This window comes from Macrotis lagotis, chromosome 3, assembly GCF_037893015.1.
Source record: "Macrotis lagotis isolate mMagLag1 chromosome 3, bilby.v1.9.chrom.fasta, whole genome shotgun sequence".
Taxonomy (NCBI): Eukaryota; Metazoa; Chordata; class Mammalia; order Peramelemorphia; family Peramelidae; genus Macrotis; species Macrotis lagotis.
This window is the reverse complement of record NC_133660.1, coordinates 161,661,203-161,681,668: the sequence shown is the minus strand read 5'-3', so window position 1 is coordinate 161,681,668 and position 20,466 is coordinate 161,661,203. Positions and strand designations below refer to the sequence as shown.

The window sequence follows — 20,466 nt, the reverse complement described above, 5'->3', positions numbered from 1 at the left end:
TACTCTTAATCTGTGGCATCCTTTTATGAAGTATGAAGGAGGATTCCCTTCCTTCAGTGCTTCTGATACTGGCAGACTTCACTTTTTAAAGGTTACTAGGGATCTAACTAATCTTTGGCTGGTCAGTGGATACCTTTCATTGTTCTCTATGCTAAAGAGAGATCAGTCACCTTTAGTTAAGAGGATAACATGGTAGTAAGTTTTGCAGTAAATTAACATGGAAAAATTTACAGTAAATTTAACTTGGGTTAATAGAGGTATTCATATCTTATTACCTCTGTTTTAGGCCCCTCAATTTATATGTGATTATATCAACTGAGCTTAAAAGGAAGCTAGTTCTCTCTCTCTCCTCATTCAATAAGAAAAGCACTTATTAATTGATCCCAATTGTAGCATAGAGACATTTTATTTTAATGTCTTAAAGAAAGGGGTTTCAGATCTCAAATTTATGACAATCACTTGGAGATGAAGGGTCCTAGAATGGATCAAAATAATAAAAATAGTCTACACTTGTATGACAGATTCATGAAATGCTTTTCTCAAAGAACCTCTGTGATGTAAAACAGTGCAAACATTATTAGACTCATTTTAGAGATGAGAAAGTTGAGTTCAAAAGAAATGTTACCCAAGCTAAATGACAGGACCAAGACTCCAATCCAAGTCTTTTGATTTTAAATGCTCTTACTATTTCATCAAATTTCTTTACTTGTATAGAGCAATAAGGGTAAGGTAGGTGAAGGAAAAGAATAAAACACAAGAGAATGTCCTCAAAAAAAAGAGTCATGTTGAAGGGAAGGAGGGAAATTAGGGCAAGGTAAAGAAACTGGAGGAAGCTGAGCCAAAAATGAAGCCTTGATAAATAAGGAGGCTTTCTCTTTGCCCCTGAATATGCTTTATCTAGTAGTTATAAACTCTTATGAAGCATAGCTATGTTTTGCCAAGGCCAACTTGATGGATCAGAGGAAACAATAAGCTTAAAAGCATTAAATTCACCTATTGTGAGTTTACCCCCATCATACCAATGAAAGAGGGGTGGAAGTTACAAATACAGAACTTTTTTTAAAAGATTTTATTTATTTTGAGTTTTACAATTTTCCCTTACTTCTTTCCCCCCCACCCCCCACCCCCCACAGAAGGAAAATTGCCAGTCTTTACATTATTTCCATGGTATACATAGATCCAAATTGAATGTGATGAAAGAGAAATCATGTTCTAAAGGAAGAAACATAAACTTAAAGAGATAGCAAGATCAGACAATAAGATATCAGGTTTTTTCCTAAATTAAAAGTAATAGTCCTTGATCTTTGTTCAAACTCCACAGTTCTTTCTCTGGACACGGATGGTATTCTCCATTGCAGACAGCCCCAAATTGTCCCTGTTTGTTGCACTGACTGAATAAGCAAGTTCATCAAAGTTGATCATCACCCCCATGTTGCTGTGAGGGTGTACAGTGTTTTCTGCTCATCTCACTCAGCATCAGTTCATGCAAATCCCTCCAGGCTTCCCTGAAATCCCATCCCTCCTGGTTTCTAATAGAACAATAGTGTTCTATGACATACATATACCACAGTTTGCTAAGCCATTCCCTAATTGAAGAACATTTACTTGATTTCCAATTCTTTGCTATTACAAACAGGGCTGTTCTGAATATTTTTGTACAAGTGATGTTTTTATCCTTTTTCATCATCTCTTCAGGGTATAGGCCCAGTGGCAAACACAGAACTTTTCATAGAAATGGTGCAACACTTAGGATTCTGTTAATATTTCTCAAGAAAAGATGGAAGAAATTGATGCAGAGTGAAATAAACAGAACCAGGAAAATTATATACATATTGATCACAAGGGTATAAACTGAAACAACAAGAAGAAACTGTAGATATTGTGTTATTATAATGACTCTGATGGAGAGCTCAGAAAATGAATCTCCTTCCCATCTTTACAAAGAGATAGAAGACTGTGGGTTTAGAATATTGCATATCTCCCCCATGGGTTATGTGTGAATTTGTTTTGCTGTGCCATTTTTTCTTCATTAGTTGAACAAAATATAAGGTATGGCTTACTGGTCAGGGCAGGAGGAAGGATATATTTTAAAATTAAGATGATATAAAGCTATCAATAAAGATATAACAAAATAAATAAATAAAAAGAATTTTTTTTAAAAAACAAGTAAGTTCTGTCTTCTTGATTTAAAGAACACAGTGGGAGAAATAATCACTTTTCAAAAAGAATCTGAAAAAAATCACAGGACAATGTAAAAGAAGATGAAAAAGATTGATAATATAAAATGAAATGAGGGAATAAATTGAATACTCAGAAACAAGCAGCAATGTATAAAGTGAATCGTTTAGGTATGTAAAACATGGCCATATGTAAAATTTAGACCATCAATTGAAAATTGGAGTTTTAAAGAATTTCCTGGGGCCCTGAAAGATTAAGTCCCCTGCCGAGGGTGACAAAGAGGATAAACTTGAACCCAGGACTTCTTGTCTGTCACTTTATCTACAATACCAGACTGCCTCTCAAGAAAAATGCTTAATGGAAACAATGATATAGCAGAGACTACCTAAATTCCAGAGGTCTAAAAGGGTGCTAAAACATTAAAAAGAAGACTCAATGAAAATCTAAAAGGAAAAAACATGTAATTTTTAAGTTATAAAAGCAAGGAGGGTGATACCTCAAAGCAACAACACCAAAGAGAAATTAGAAGAAAAAGAAGATGGAACCAGAAATAATGAAGGACATAGTCTAGGAAGCAACCTTGTTCAAAATTACTCTCTGTGTTGCAGTTTTGAAATACATTGTTTCAAAAGGGAAAAAAAATTGAAATAGAAATGTGTTAAAACTGGTAATACAGCTAAATGGAAAATTGACTTTTAATATATTTTATATTTCCATGAATATCTTTTCTCTTTGTATGTTAGCCCAGAACCTACCTTTCTCCCTTTCCTTTTCTCTTTCCTCCTCCTCCTCCTCTTCCTCCTCCTCCTCTTCCTTCTTCTTCTTCTTCTTCTTCTTCCTGTTCCTCTTCCACTTCCTCTTCTTCTTCCTGTTCCTCTTCTTCCTCTTCCTCCCCTTCCTCCTCCTCCTCCATCTTCTTTCTCCTCCTCTTCTTTCTCCTTCCTCTTTTTGCCTGCCTCTCTCTCTTCCCCCCAGTAAATCAATTCTGTGAAACTGAGTTTCTGAGTTAAAAAATCAGCTAAAGATAAAATAGATATTATTGTTATTATCTTCATTTATAAACCTTTTCCTTTCACCCCAGAAGTACTGTGATAAATTGAACCATGAGAAACAGAACACACATATCAAGGTGATAGAGATCATTTTGATATTTAAATAAATGAGATACGTGTGGGTTGTAAGTTCAGCAAGGTATATTTTCCTTTGCATACTTATGGGGATTAAGGGATGACAAACAATAGCCACATTGCCTCTGTCAATGTGCAGGAAAATGTCAGCTCTGAACCCTGTCTTTTTTCTGAGTTGTGCACAGTACAGTGAGTTCCCCTCCTCAGAGGTACAGGGAATAGGGGTATGAGGCAGGCTCATATTCAGTGGATGTGTTGTTTTCGTGTTCTGGGGAAGGTAGTCATGTTGGTCGTGTTTCATTACAGGTATCCCTTTCTCTATGCTCTGTCTTCTCTTTTTTTTTTATCATATGCTCTGTGCACCAATATAATAAAGAAAGGGGCGGTGCTTCCTTTCATGAGGCACGGGACACGGAACGGCCTGGAGAATATAAGTGTGTATCTGATTTCATAAGCCTGGTGATCATAGATTTGCCCGCTGTACTTTTTATTTCAGTAACATTTGGCAAAAAGCATGACTACGGAGGATATTAAACTCACGCCGCATGTTCATGATGAATTTCTGAGCACTGATGCTTCAGGTACTGTACAATGAAGTTGATGCTTTGTGTTGCAAATTAAAGAGATAGAAGCCATCTTTTTAATCTTTCTTTTTCCCCATGGAAACACATTTCATTTATCTGGAAGTCCCTTATCTGAGCAGTTTCAGTTCTATGGCATTCAGCCAAGGAAAAGGGGAAAGTTTTTTTTTTAAACTCTTTGTGAGCAACTATAAAATAGTTGTCATGATGCCCTAGCACCAAACCTAATGTGGTTTTCCCAGAAGACATATGTTTCTAACATGGTTGAGTTATCTCATTTCTTAGTTCAAATATTATTAGAAGGTATAAATTAGAAAGATGGGACAAGATTGCTAGGTAGACAGTCCTGTCAGCAATAAGACTTACTGCTTGACAGTCTGACAGAGAGATGATAGAAAAACTATAAAGATAAACACAAGAATACATCTCAACTGATTCAGTGTTGGGGCTTAAAGCCATACAAATCTTATTTATTATAGTAGCTCTAAGAATAGCAAATACTTCAAATAATTAGTTTTATAATTATTGATATTAAATTATCATAGGATCATAGATTTAGAGCTGGAAGAGGCCTTACAGGCCAACCCACTCATTTCACAGATAAAGAAATTGAATCAAAGAGGGGAGAGGAAAGATGAATTTCCTAGGATCGCACACAGCTACTATTTGGAGTGGAATTTGAACTCAGATCTTCCTAACTCCCAATCCAGTATCCTATCCATTATATAAATACTACTTCTCAAGGTCTTGCACTATGATCCCAACTTCTAATGTTCAGTATCTTCTGGATAAGATAAATAGATAAACTATCTATTTTAAATGTTTTCCACTAAAATTAGCTTTTTAAAATTAACTTGTCTGGAAATGTTGTCTTAGGGGGAAGTATCTCATTCCCCATAATGCTAGAAAATATCACTTACTTCACTGAATAATGAGGACTAAATGTGCCTTCCTACAATGATGTCCAGAAAGAGTTATGAATTCTACTTCAAATTGTTGGGGAAATCATCAAGATGAATAATACTGAAATCCATTAATTGATTTTTGTTCACTGAATTGTTTTGTTTTTGCATTCTTTGGCAAAGCAAAAACTAAAAACATATATATATATATATATATATATATATATAATATATATATATATAATATTAGAGAGATGTTATAACTACTTTTCCTATCCAAATTTTCTCCTTTGTGAGATTTTGTATTTTTTCTTAAAGTATTATTTATGAGCAAATTGTCTCCCTGAGAACTAGGGTCAAATGTGCTAGCTCAACACTTATCTCCTCTCTCCTCCAACCCTCACCAGCCATCATCTAAAACTATTCCCTCCCCCAGAGCAAAACAATGCAATCCTTTTCTGGATGTTTTGGAAAGCCTGACTCAATATAATTTTCTATGACTCATGCAAGGGAATTTTTATCACCTTCCTAAAAGCAATACAAAATCTATTTTTCTTTTAGGCAGCTTTATTTTATTGGTCTTGCTTATATGTCACCTTTTGGTCACTTCATTTTCTCCACTGGTAGTCACATTTTTCAAATATTTTTACTAAATGGCATTCTTTACCCAGCCTATAATGCAGGTGCTCAGATTTTTTTTTGTCTTACAATATAATTTCCTCTAGTTCTAGAATCATTTGCTAGTCTTCTCTAAATTCCCCCTGATGCTTTTATTAGAAGGAAGCAAGTTTAAAGAGACTATTACAATTACAATTTTGCTTAGCTATCCCATTTCTTGAATAAACAATGACTGACCACCTAATCTGAGGTCTTTGGTAGTTGAAATTCAGCAACAGAATTTGAGGTAGGTGAGGGCAGCTGAGTGGCTCAGTGGATAGAACACTGGTCCTGGAGTCAGGAGTACCTGAGTTCAAATCCAGCCTCAGACACTAAATAATTACCTTGCTGTATGGCATTGGGCAAGCCACTTAACCTCATTGCCTTGCAAAAAAACTAAAAAAAAAAGAATTTGAGGTAGAAGAAATAATTGTAGTTGTTTCATTTCTCCATTTTCTCAATCCTTCCCATTACTTCTTCAACAAGAATGGGAAGAAAAAGGAAGAAGGGAAAAGGAGATGGAGAGAGATTAAAATAATAGTAACAACAACTATATAATAACTAGCTTTTATAAAGTGCTTCAGTGTTTGCAAATTATGTATGCTATCTCATTTGATCCTTACAATAATACTGAAGATTGATGTTATTTTATTATCCAAATTAAACAGATGAAGAAACTAAGGTAGACCAAGGTTATGTATGTGACTTGCCCAAGGTCGTATAACTAATCAGTGACAGAAGCTATATTTGAACTCTAGTCTTACTGACTTCAGGTGCAACACTCTATGTACTGTGCCACCTAGCTGCAAGAGATGTCCTGGAGTGGTTTAGTTTTATATCACATCATGAATTTAAAGCTAGGAAGTACCTTTGGAACCCTTTAGACCAACCCTTTTATTTTACTGTTGAGGATACTTAGATCCAAAGAAGTATCTCTAGGTCATGGTAGTTGTTGTCTTTAACTAGTGGACCAAAACTAAAACCTCCAAAAAGGGATCAGACCTCTGATTTACCTTTCCTTCCCTCCTTCTCCCAAATAAAATTGTAGTCACCTTAGAGTGACTATTTGCAGTCCTTCAATAGTATACATTCTCCCATTGTCTTAGGTGTTTTCTTTTGATCTCTACAATATGAGAAGATCCACAGTGGCTTTTTAAAAAAGCAAAGTGAAGATTTTGTCCTAGAAAAAGTGAAAGGGGGATTTGGTTGAAGAAAGAGGATCAGTTTATTTAAATGTAGGAAAAGCATTAATCCATTGATGTGGTAGTAGATTATTATTTTTAAAACTAAGGAATCTGAAATTTTGAGAAAAATAAAAATTCAGTGCATGGGTAGGATGTTCACTGTTCAGTAAGGAGCTGCTTATTTTGTCTGGTTCAACAAGAGTGAGAACTGGCCTCCTGTCCTTAGCTTTCAGTGTCCCCTACTCTACCCCCTTCTCAGTGGGCTGCCTCTCACCTGCCCCAGAGCACACAAGGAATTTTAAAACAAGGTCATCACACTTTATTCAAAACCCTTTAAAGCTGATAGCAAAAGAATCATCATTCCTATTTTACAGAATAAAAAATGCAGACCCAATGATATAACAATAGTCAAAAAGAGCCATTTTCCTTGTAAGTACAAATTCCTTAAAATGATCATAAAAAGGCAATGGGGGGGGTAGCTAGGTGACACAGTGGTTAGAGCACTGGCCCTGGAGTCAGGAGTACCTGAGTTCAAATCCAGCCTCTGACGCTTAATAATTACCTAGCCGTGTGGCCTTGGGGAAGCCACTTGATAACCCCATTCATTGCCTTGCAAAAAAAAAAAAACAACTAAAAAAAGAAAAAGAAAAAAAGATCAACCCCACAGCTTTTAGGAATAGTCAGCTGAGATTACTATAAAAGAGAATTGTTTGCAGTCACTTCCCTGCTTTTAAATCCTACCATCATAGGGGAATACACTGAAATAAGCCAGCTGGAATACAAATCTAGTCTACAAAACACAGGTAGGAGTTATTCATAAGGTTTACAGGTTCAATTGGAAAATGGAATTGGGAAGACTGAAGGAGAAAAGTTGTGAATAATACATACATCAAAGAATTGAGAGGAACTATAGGGTGAATCCCTTTACTAAGATAAGGAACCAAGGACTCACTGTCTCATCAGCTAAAATTTATTAATAGTGTTTGAAGCAGGGTATCATCCTAAACTGAGAAATATTTTATCATATTTAATATTCCATTGTAATGACAGTTGTAATGCTTTTAAGGAATAAAGAGGTGTAAGAAGACAAAGAAATTCTTGAATGGAAATAAAGAGGCCTAGGTTCTAGTCCTGATTCTTAATCAACCTTGGCCGATTCCCTTAATTCCTCTGGACCTCAATTTTTCTCATCTCTAAAAGGAGGGATGTTGGCTGGATGATTTTCTAAGGTCTTTTTTCACAATGTGTTTTTGCTATCTCTTTCTGTCTAGAACCCTTCTTTTCCCCAGGACCTGAGTTCAAAATTTTTTTTAGGTTTTTTTGCAAGGCAAATGGGTTAAGTGGCTTGCCCAAGGCCACACGGCTAGGTAATTATTAAGTGTCTGAGACCGGATTTGAACCCAGGTACTCCTGACTCCAGTGCCGGTGCTTTATCCACTGCACCACCTAGCTGCCCCCTGAGTTCAAATTTGACCTCAGATAATGATTACTTAGCTGTATGACTGTGGACAAGTCACTTAAACCCATTGCCTTGCAAAAGCCCCCCCCCTAAAAAAAGTGATTTAATTTCCAAATATTTATCTACACATCATTTTTTTTTTTTAGGTTTTTGTAAGGCAAATGGGGTTTAAGTGGCTTGCCCAAGGCCACACAGCTAGGTAATTATTAAGTGTCTGAGACTGGATTTGAACCCAGGTACTCCTGACTCCAGGGCTGGTGCTTTATCCACTGTGCCACCTAACCGCCCCCTCCAAATATTTATCTAAAAAAAATACAGAGAATTATCTCAATACTTTTATTTTGATTGTTGTTCCTGCCCAGCATTTGGAAATCAAAATTATGTGCTTTTTGTTTTTTAACAGATAGAAAGTTAAGCTTTATAAGGTCTAATTTTCATCAAGGCAAATTAGATTTTACTTTATCTTAATTATTTGATTTCCCTTCTCAGGCTTTCTAATACATGCCAAAACCTGCCTTTCTATAGCTTAGCTATTGCCCTGCTGGGGAGGAGAATTGAATGACTTGCCAGCCCCTGGAAAGTTTTTTACCCTTTCTTCTAAGTCTATTCCATTATGCTGATGATGGATGGGATTAATTTTTTCCATTCTCTGTGGCATTTTAATTAATTCATCTTACTTAAGAAAAAAAGTGGTATGTCATAGTAATATTTTCATTAATCACCAGAATGTCCCTAGAAGATAAGCTTTGAAGAGAAAGAAAAAGGATGGCTGCAGTAATGATACTGGCTCTCTCAGTAGAACCACTGCCAATTCAAAGAAGCAAAATAGGAGAAATAGTTGAGTATATATACTATTGTGTGTTAAGTTGGGTGGATAAGATTTTTGAAACACATTGCTTTCATCTCAGTAACTAATAATGGACAAAGATGTTCTCTCCCTCAAGAGTCACTGATAAAAACCAGTGAGAAGGACCCACTGATCCCATTTTAGGTGATTTGGGAGAAAGGTTGGAGTTGGAGTTTTTTTAGCTTAAAAAATTTGTTTTATATAGTGTTTATATGACATTTACATGGCATGACTCTTAAAGTAGGTGAAATAGATTTTTCCATAATAAATTCTCCAGATCATCTGTATCCACAGATTAATAAATTAGAAAGCAACTTTAGAGATTATCTAGTCTGGAGTCTTCATTTTGCAGGTAAATAAAAAAAAAGGGAAACATTCTCTCAATTCTTTCAACATGGTAGCTGAATAAATATCTGTTGAATTATGTCTAAGCTCAGGCAGCTAAAAAGAAACAAAAGACAAAAGTATTTTAATGACTATTGCTACTATACCACATTGCTTCAATTACCTAAGACAGGATGATAGAGACATTGTGTGGCAGTTTTCCATTTTTTAGAATCCATTTTTAATAGCAGAATCAATGGGAGATTATTACATCATCATGATTTATGGTATTTTTAATTTTTTTCTTTTTAATAATAGATGGTTCTGTCTCTTTAACAGTGTGATACTTCTTGTTGTGATTATGGCTGCTGTTTATGAACATGAATTATTCAATTGAAAAGAATAACTTCATGACTATGCTGAAGTGTGATGTGTTCTTTCCTCTTTTTACTTTTCATAGTATTGTTAAGTTTGGAGGTATTCAATCATCATTTTCTAGAATTTTATATTGTCAAAACAATAAAATACTAAATTTCTTAATAAGAGTTTCTACACCCCATAATGAGAGTCTTCTAACTCTGGAATCAGAAAGACCTGCCACCTAATATCGCAGAGACATCCTGATTCCTTCTGGCTGCAATATTAATAAGAGAAATGGTTCAATGACAATACAAGTGATCAATAATAAAAGACATTTCATATTTTTCTCCATAATTATAGAAATATCTTCCTACCCTTAAAAGATTTATTTACATTTGAATGTTTGCTTATATTGCTGTCCATTATATTTCATTATGGAGACTTGTCAATGTTGTTTATTTGGTATATAAGTGGTTATATAGTACCTCCATCACATCATAGCATAGTTTTCCTGGTAAGATTGCTTTTTTTTGGCTTGGTTTCTTTATTTATCCTCTTGATTTCATGAGTTGTGTTATGCCTTTCATTTCATAATGAAAAAAAAAGGAACTTCAGCTAAGAGTTATGTATGCGCTAGCTTGGTGTGTCTGCTCCATTTATTTCCAAGTATGATATATAATAAGATGAGTTGGGAGGGTGATAGATTCTTTGGGCTGGACCTTAAGAATACATGTTATCTCTGTAAGTCTAATTTGCCATCTTGTGGGTTCAGATACAGGGGACTTTGTCATCAGGCACTGGTAATTCTAGCTGACCAAATCCACAGAGTCATAAATGAAAATACCTCTTCATTAACCTTTGGGGACACAATGGAAATAATGACTTTTCCTGACTGAGAAGGAAACTGGTCTGAAGCACTGATCTAGGATGAAATGATTGGGGGGATGAGGGGAGAGGAGTGGTACCTAACCAATGAATGTCTTCTCTTGGCTATTGTTTTTGCAGTAGCTAACTCTGATTATTCCCTTTACATGTTTCACGATCTTTTGTGTTTAGCTTAGTTCAGTAGTTTATGTGCATTTCCTAGTTCCAGGAAAAGGAAGTGGGATTGCAAGATGGTGGGTTAGAGTGAACTCCATTTGTCTGTTCATGCTTCGGAAGCTGGTAAGTAAGCCACTAGCTTTAATACATCAGAAAGGCTTACAGATGCCAGGTGGTCAGTCAGTGAAGCTTGTCCTATGGGTTGATACTTGAGACTTCAGTGATTCTGAGATTCAAATGACTTAGATCCTTGGGGCATAGCTGGTTGAGTTCACACCTACTGATACTATTGGGCTAATCAGGATAAATGTGTTGCCAACCACTGGAGATATCCTATCCCCTGGGCAGTACTAGAAACTCAATAACAAAATCATTTCTGTTTAACTTTCTCCTTTTCTAAATTCTGGGATTTATCGTCCTTCTCCCTGAATTTGTCTTTGCATCTTGAACCTTCTTGATTTAAGCAGTTCAGGGATTCTAATTCTTCAGAGTCTTTTTTCTCCCATTCTTTTTAAAAACTTCATCCCCTTTCATACACCTGGAGGTAGAGAAGTGTTCTTTAGGCCATTTTACTTTCTCTTTGCTCAAATTCACCAACTGGAATACATTTAAAACAAATGGAATTGGTGGCTTTAGGCAGGAGGACCTACATAGTATAGAGGCATACATAATGACTCCTTATCTCACTGAGACAGACTCCTCTACTCTAAATATAAAAAATAATTACTGTCACTTGTGTATCTTTCCTGAAAATTATCCTAGAAAACTTCTTTCATCTTTACTTCTAGATTATAGTTGCCCCTGGAAAGTTCTTCATATTTAATTATTCTTCTCCTATTCAGCAATTTACTTTGGAGTGTTGAAATTAATGAGATACTAATCTCTAATCGCACAAAGCTCCTAACAGTCTCCCAACAGCATCTCCCACCTCTCATAGGTACTCAGTCTAGACATAATCAAAACACTCCTTGCTTGCCTCCGCCCCTTATCCAAAGTTCATGAGTCAGAGATTAGGTTCTGGCTGGCATTTGTCTCTTAGTTCGTTGGAAGGCTGTCTATGTATTTGCCCAAGTTATTAGGGTTTAGTTTTAGAAATAAAGAATTTGAGAAGACTTGCTTCAATACCATGTATGAATTTCAGTATGAATTGTAGATTTTGAAAAAAGAAATTCAGTTTTATTACTTTCAAATACGGTAAGACTCCTTCCTTTTAAATACAAATATACTAAAATTTCCCTTTATTTGCTCACACAAAAATTCCTTCCTTCAACCCTACTCCCCTTGTGTAACCATTCTTTCTCCTTCCTTTCACTGCCAAACTTTTGGAAAGAGCAGCCTATTCTTTCTGTCTCCATCTTTTCACTGATCCTTACTCTTTTGCTCCCTTAAATTCTGGTTTAAATCATACTGAAACTGCTTCCTCTAAGGCCATCAGTGATACCTTAGTCACTAAATTCAGTTACCTTTATTTTAATTGTCAAACTCTTTGACCTGTCTGCAATATTTGGTACTTCATGTAGACATTTCCAATGGTCTGACTTTCTCAACATCATACTCTACTGATTCTACTCATACTTTCCTACTCATTCCTTCTTTGTCTATTCCAGTGACATTTCTTTCTTCTATCCCCTAAATGGAGGAATCACTGAAAGTTCTGCCTTAGCTCCTTTCTCTCCAAATTTTTCTGCTTTGGCAACCATGTTTATTACTACAGTTACTATTATCTCTTCTATGTTAATGATTTCCCATCTCTTCTACCAAGCTCCAGACCTCCAGTTTCAGCTGCCTACTGAACATGCTCACTTGACTAACCTATTAGATCCTAAAATTCAACAGAAGAATCATTTGGTAAAACATATACTATTGTAAGGTATTGTGTAATGTTTTAACTATGGAAAAACAAAAATGAAATAACCTCTTGCCAAAAATTAATTCCTCATCCTTCCCCTCCCTACCCTTCACAAACCTATCCTTTCCTGGCCTTTTTTCCTATTTCTATTTATTTTTCACTGTTCTCTCAGTCATCTAGACTTTCATCTTCAGAATCCTCTTTGGTTTCTCTTACTGCATTATCCCTCACTTCTAATCAATCACTGTATTGTCTATTCTATTTTTTCCTCTCCTTTCTATTCCCTGTATACCACCCTGGTTTGGGCTTTTATTTGCTTCGCACTTGTACTGTTGCAATGGCTTCTTTAACCAATCTTCTTACTTTCAACATATCTCTCCTCCAATCGTTTAGTGAATACTCCTGCCAGTTCAGTCTTCCTAGAATATAATTTTGATTGTCACTTCCCTGCTTAGTAATATTTCACTGTTTCTTCTTGCCTATCAATTGAAATTTAAGATCCTTAGTTCATAGAAGATCCTAAATTTTAAGCTAGCTTCAACTGATGTTGCTTACATATGTTGTTGGGGTTTTTTTAGGTTTTTGCAAGGCAATGGGGTGAAGTAGCTTGCCCAAGGCCACACAGCTAGGTAATAAGTGTCTGAGGCCATATTTGAACTCAGGTCCTCCTGACTCCAGGGCTGGTGCTCTATCCACTGCACCACCTAGCTGTTCCCTTACATATGGTTTTGCACCTTGTTCCAATCCATCCTTCTCTCATCTCCAAGCATGATTTTTCTAAATTGCAGGTCTGACCTTGTCTTCTCCCACATCAGACAAAAACTCTTCATGGCATTTAAAGTTCTCAAAACCTGCTCTACTTCTTCCTTTCCAGTCTTCTCATATTTTACTCCCTTCAGAGAAAAATAATATTTTTCTCTTACATTAATTACCAATTATTAAATTAGGATTAAGATTTTCCCTTATTTTTTCATTTCTCATTTCAGGTTATTTCCTCCTTCAGAAACCAACTCCTATAGGTTATTCAGCATCTGTAAAGGACATTGCTGATAGATGAGATTGCTTAAATCTGCAGGATACCTGCTTCTTGACCTTGTATGGAACCCTGACCTACTAGAAGATCTTATAAACAGAATCCAGTCTAGATGATTTCTTGCATTTAGGAAATAAGCCCCTGTCCTTGGAATCTTTAAGGTGACCCTGCTTATAAAGGGTAAAACTAACCAGAGTGGTCTAGTGGATGGATTCTTTTGTCTAGAACACAGGATAGAGCTGAGTCTCATGATCAGGTCATGTCCTCAGCAGAAGGAGTTGCAAACTTTTCCCCCACCTCCTCATTAATATGTTCACTCCCTCAGTGATTATTGACCAATTGGTATTGATTTCCACTCTCAGGATATTCTCTTTTCCAAAGACTTTTAAGTATCCAATTTTCTGCAGAAGGGATGAGTCTTTTGGTTCCCTAGACTTCAATTTATTGATGATTCACTAGCCATAATTGCTAAATTGATTATTAATTACCCATAAACTCTATTTCTCAGAAATTTTCATTTGTCACTCTTCTATGCATTCTCTGATCCAACTACAGGACACTGTTGTTTTCATTGAATGTCCCCCATTTCGCTGTCCCCTCACCTCCATCTCTCTGTCTCTTCATTTGCCTTTTTCCCTCAAAACTTAAGCTAATCAGGGGAAAGATAAAGAGAATTGTGAATGTAACAAAGAAAATTGGGTGGAGATATACATTGACTAAGACCTACTCTTGAAATGTAAATTGACTAGAAGTAGAGAATTATGATCTAGGGGGCTGGCTCACTTGAGTTTAATTCTGCCTATGAGGAATCGTTATTCAGACTCAGGAAAGCAAGGGTGGAAATAAAACAAAAATTTATTTAAAAGGTTACAAGAGAGGTGGCTAGGTGGTCCAGTCTTAGAGTCAGGACGACCTGAGTTCAAATCCGGCCTCAGACACTTAATAATTACCTAGCTTGTATGGTCTTCGGCAAGCCACTTAACCCCATTACCTTGCAAAAACCTAAAAAAAAAAAAGCTTTCAAGACAAAGGAAGGGCTGGGGGGGGGGAGGGGGAGGGGGGCAGGGAGAGGGTCCAGTTCAGGTTTTTATGTCTTGCCTCTCATCCAGAGAGCAAAAAGTGAACTCCCTTTCTCTTACTAGACCAGGAATTAAGTAACACCTAAGGATGTCAGGATACAAATTTTACGTTAAACAATCAATCTTACATCAAGAATGGGTAGGGTCTCCACCCAAGCAGCCTTTAAGATTACAGTTGTTTCTGTTACAATCAGAATTCTCTACTTTCTAGTCAGTTTACATCTCAAGAGTAGGTGGTGATCAATTTACATCTCCACTCAATTTTCTTTGTTACATTCACAATTCTCTTCATCTTTCCTCTGCATCAAAGCTTCCCTAAATTCTGCTGTATTCCTCTCTGAGTTTACCTTCTATTTACACTGTATATATCTTATTTGAACTTGGTGATTTAATTGTGGTCTCACCTATTAGAATGGAAGCTCCCTGAGAGCAACAACAATATGACTTTCTTCATATCCCCATTGCTTGTTATAGTCCTTAGAAGATAGTAAGTGTTAATTAACCATCAACTGACCTACAGACCTTCTTGGCTTTATCTACATCTACTTCCTCATTAGTACCTCATTCTCTACATTAGGGGTAATTTTTTTTTTGTGGTATGGACCTCTGGCAGCCTGATGAAATCTAGAGAACAACCTCAGAATAATGTTTTTAAATGCATAAAATAAAATTCCTAACATTACAAAGGAAATCAGTTATATTTAAATAAATTATCCAAATAATTTTTTCAAAAAAGTTAACAGATATCTAAAAATTTTTCTCCAGATCCCCATATCTATAGCTGTCTATTGATTCTAGGCTAAGAATTCCTATTCCAGACTGGTATGACTGTTTTTGCCTCTGCCATTCTCTTCGTCTTCTACTTTCTTCCTGCCCCACATTAACTTCCCCTGATTTCTGCCTATTGAAATCCTACACATGTTAATGCCTAGGTCCAATGTTGCTTCCTCTCTGAACTCTTCTCTTGATTTTTTTCTGGCTGAAAGCCTCCTCCTCTGTACTCCATAGCATTGGAGAAGCACTTTAATATTCTACCCTTTATCCTGTTATTTGTACAAATGTCCTATTTCCCTGACTAGAGTATACATTTATTTGAGAGCAGAGACTGGGTCTTATTCATAGGGCCTTGTTCACGGTAAGTAGTCAATAGAATTTGTAAAAGGAATGAAGGAATAAATATAGTCATTTAAAAATAGGATAACAGGCTATTGCAAGGAAAGCTTCCTTAAGGACCCAGCTTTAATGACTAGGGAAGAATGATTTCTAATTAGCACATCAATTGTTTATATGCAAATATAGGTTTTGCAGACAGGAACATGGTTCTTTGAATCTTGTTTATACTATTCATTTGCAAATTAGGAAATTTTCCCCAAGTGGATAGTGTAAGGATGCATTTAGAATATAGATTTCACAGGATTCAGAGCAGGACATGACCTTAGAGATTTTGTAATCTGACCTTCCCATTTTTTTTATGGGCAAAGAATCCTAGATATAGCGACTTGCTCACAGTCTATAGTCAGTCAAATCCTAATGCTCCCTCAACCCACATATATAAACAGTTGTCAAATCTTGTCATTTCCACCACCACAATATCTCTTTTATTTATCTTTTTTCTATTCACAAGACCCTCCATCTCCTCTCACCTGGGCTGCTATAAAGGCCTCCTAATTGATCTCCTTGCTTGGAATCTCTTTATTCTCCAATCTATCTTCCACACAGTTGCTAAAAGGATTTTCCTAAAGATCAAGTTTAACCATGTCACTTTCCTACTCAACAAACTTCAGTGACTTCCAATTGCCACTGTGACCCAATAGAAGTCCTCTGGTTTAGGTTTTAAAGCCCTTAACTTTTACTGGGCCCCAACTTCTATTTCCAATCTTATTATAGATTACTCTCCTTTCACATGATGGTCCCTCAAACTTGCATGGAAAACTCCAACTCTCACTTTCATGTCTTTGGACTGTTTTCCACACTCACCTCTGCATCTTGGAATTCATGTTCTTTTCAAAACTCTTCTCTGTGGATACCTTCTACTTGAAGCCTATCTTGATCCCCTCCCCACCCCAAAAGTGACAGGAAATTCATTTTGTGTACACCCATTTTTTTATGTTGTTTCCCTGCTGTGAATATGAACTCCCTGAAAGCTGGATTGTTTCATTCTTGCCTTGTATTTTCAGTGCTTGTAAGACACATTAATAAATGCCTTTTGACTGATCAATAGTAGACCTAGGTTTCAAACCCTTTCTTGTGACTCAGCATATAAGAGGAAACTTTAGCCCAGGTCCTGTCTTAATTTTCACAAATACTGAGTTGGTGAGATCCAAATGAATGGAGTTAGTTTTCCTTTCTATCACCTCTGAACAGTCTACATGGCTAATACTGTAGTTCTTACTAAGACTGAGAGATACAAAGAAAGGCAATTTTGCCTCTCTGGGTAAACAGCAGAGAAGAGAGTGGTCCTGTTAGCAGTCTACACCCTCTACTTAAATTTGTATTTTATAAGAAAAATAATAGAAGAGGCTTTGATCAAGTCAACAAAGAAATCTCCTTTGTGTCTCCCTCCTGCCTCCTTAAATATGCACACCACAAAACTTGACAGATGGTGGTCATCAGGTGTACTTCCCAGAGGATGGAAGGATCCTTACAAACTACTTAGAGCATTTGTGTTTTTATTTGATGTTTTTAGAAAATTTCTCAGTCTTAAGGAATCAAATCTTTACTACGTATTTTATAAGTTATCTTCTCAGGTAAGACAGACAAAATGAATTACAAACAGCAAAAAAGTGTAATCCCTTCTTTATTGCTCAGTCTGCTGCCCCTCAACCTCCCCTCATTAAATTCCAGATGGTGACAGTCATTGGGTCCATAGATAAACAGCCCAGATAGGTGGGTGCTTTAAAGCCCTCTTCCTTCCCAACACCACAAAATCATATTATATTTCCCTGAAGCTACAAAATAGGAAAGATCTCTATCTCCCAATATCTGACTTTCTCACTTTCAACTCATCCTCTTCTCAAACAATAATAGATGAAATTTATAGAGTGCTTTAAGGTTTAAAAAACAAATTTTCCTTCTTATCTCCTCGCTTAGAAAATAGAGGTATCATTGTTATCCAGTTTTTAAAGATGAGAAAACACCAATTCTTTAAAAATTCAAATATTTGGTCATTGACCATGCAAATACTCTTCAATCCACTGATATTGATCCTCTGACTCTTCCAGAAACTAGTCACTTGATTTCTGAGCTCTAGGCATTCTCTCTGATTATCTCCCATGCCAGAAAGGTTCTCCCTCCTTACCTTCCTCAACCCTACTTCACTCTAGCACCTTCCATCTGTTATTTCCTATTTTTCCCCTTTGTAACTTGCTTTGTGTATATATTTATTTACATGTCATCTCCTCCATTAGATTGTAAGCTTTTTGAGATCAGGGACTGCTTTTTTTTCCTCTTTTTCTAATCCTCAGTACTTAACACTAACCTAATAAATGTTTATTGGATTGAAATATTAAGCATCAAGAACCATTTAAATCGAGATCTCTTTTACTTCTTACTTTCTGAGCAAAGTAGTCCCTATTTCAGATGGCAGAATGAGCAATAGGTAGATTTCTATTGATAGATTTCTATAGAGTACAGCTAACACTTTCCCCAGACATTTCTACAGTATATTATAGAAAGTATCTAATTTTGTATAACACTCATTAGCTGGATAATACAACTATTTATTATTTCCACTTATAGAAAAGGAAAACTGAGCTTCAGACAGGTAAGTGGTAGTATAAGGACTGAAACCTGTCTTTTAATTCTAATAGCTAAATGAATCCCCCAATACATTTCCTCACTCAGTAGTTTTCCAATGTCCTTGACCTCTTCTATTTTAGCCTAGATATGAGGAATGATCTTCCTTATGATTACATTGCTTCCAAGTTGGAAGCAATATTAGAAGTTATCTAGTTTATTTGCTTCATGAATCGCCTCTGCAATGTCCCTGATTGATTCTCATCTTGTTTCTGAAGACTTCCAGGGTCTGAAAACAAGTCTTTTTCTCGGATAGCCGATTCTATTTTGAACAACTGCAATTTCCTGCCCCTCCAATGTTAATCCCATTGCTTTAGTGAATAAACAGAAAATCTCTAATTGCTGTTCCTTCTGATACTCTTTAATTGCTCATTTCAAAAAAAAATTAAACATTCCTTAGTCTATTTCATCACCATTTCTTAGTTCATGATATAAGAAGTTGTGAGAGTTTCTGAGCTATTCTTCTATCTCTTAAAAACTTCTGCATCTGGGACCCTACAAAGGCCAGCCCTTAAACTGGAATACTAAATAAGTAGAAGAGTCAGGGCAGCTAGGTGGCGTAGTGGATAAAGCACCAGCCTTGCAGTTGAGTACCTGGGTTCAAATCCGGTTTCAGACACTTAATAATTATCTAGCTGCGTGGCCTTGGGCAATCCACTTAACCTCATTTGCCTTCTAAAAACCTAAAAAATAAAAAATAAAAAAAAATAAGTAGAGGAGTCCATCAGGAAACTTATATAGGGAAGAATGATACAAAAACTGAACTGAATTATCAGAAAGATAATCCTAGAATTTCCTGGCTTGTCCCCAGAATTCAGAGTGACAAAGTACTGAATATATACTCCCCAAAAGAGACTCCCTGTTTTAATATATGATCCCTTCCACTAATAAAAAACAGCATTAGAATTATAAAATTGTCATTTTTGTAATAAATTTTTTAAATTGTCAAATAAAATATATCTTCATGTATTTACTTAGATGGACTTGAAGAGGAATGAAAAGCCCACATCATTTTTGGACACATTTAGAAAAAAGGGGAATATGAGAAGAACAAGGAAACAAAGAAACAACATCAATGGCTAAACACTCAGACTAAACCTACCTCTTTCTTCCTTTCAGAATAAAATTTTTTTATTCACTTTTCCTTCTTAAAGTGTGATTATATTCCAGTGACATTCAAGGCCCTTTATAACCTACCCCATCATCTTTCCAATCTTCTTATACCTTACACTCCTCTATTACATACCTATTCTGCACTCCAGTGATACTTGCCTCCTTTTAGTGCCTCAACCTGTCTTCCATCCCCTATCTTTAGACATTGTTATGGTCTGTCCCCCATGGCTGGAGCACTCCCCTTCTTCATTGCTGCCTGAATCTGCTTTCTTCAAGTCTCAGCTAAAAATCTTACCTACTATAAAAAAGTCTTTCTTGACCCAACTTAATTCTAGTGCCTTCTTTCTATGAATTATTTTCAACTTATCCTTTATATATTTTATATATTTATATTATATTTATATTATTTATATATATATATATCTGTATTTCCATGTGCTTTTAAGTTGATTCCCCATTAGACTATGAATTCCTTGAAATTAAAGACGATCTTTTGCTTTTCTTTTTAACCTTATTAGCATAGCGCCTCATATAAATTTTTGCTAAGTGTTTATTGACTGACTGACCAACTTTTCCTCCTTCAGACTCCCAGCAAAATCCTCCAGCAGATTATGAATGCTAAGTCAAACAAACCAACATAACCAACACATACTTTATTTCACAACTAATCATTTACCATCTTTCTTGTAATAAATAGGGGGCTTGTCTTAGGGTCATCCTGGTTAAGTCAAGATTGCCATTGTGTTTTTCAGAGTTCTGATATCTTTCAATATTTTCTTTATATGATTGTGGTCATTCTTCAAGGCCCAATTTAAATTCTTTCTCCCATCTGATTTCCTAATGCAGTTATTGTCTGTACTATCTACTTCTTATTTATCAAAAACATGGTTCATTGTTAGCGAATTTGTAGTGTGTCTACCTCTTATGACTATAAGTA

General features: G+C 35.9%; 1 long non-coding RNA gene across 2 annotated transcripts in view; it reads left to right on the top strand.

The window, feature by feature from the left end:
- Window positions 1-19,869, top strand: part of LOC141517913 (uncharacterized) — a 51,376-nt gene extending 31,507 nt beyond the window's left edge. Inside the window, exons 3-4 of one of the 2 annotated variants that reach the window (XR_012477028.1) lie at window positions 3,802-3,886; window positions 19,395-19,869. This is a non-coding gene — a long non-coding RNA (uncharacterized LOC141517913). Of the gene's footprint in view, window positions 1-3,801; window positions 4,950-19,394 lie in introns of those variants that run through there. The other variant, XR_012477026.1, reaches the window with a different exon arrangement.
- Window positions 19,870-20,466: the final 597 nt, after the last annotated feature.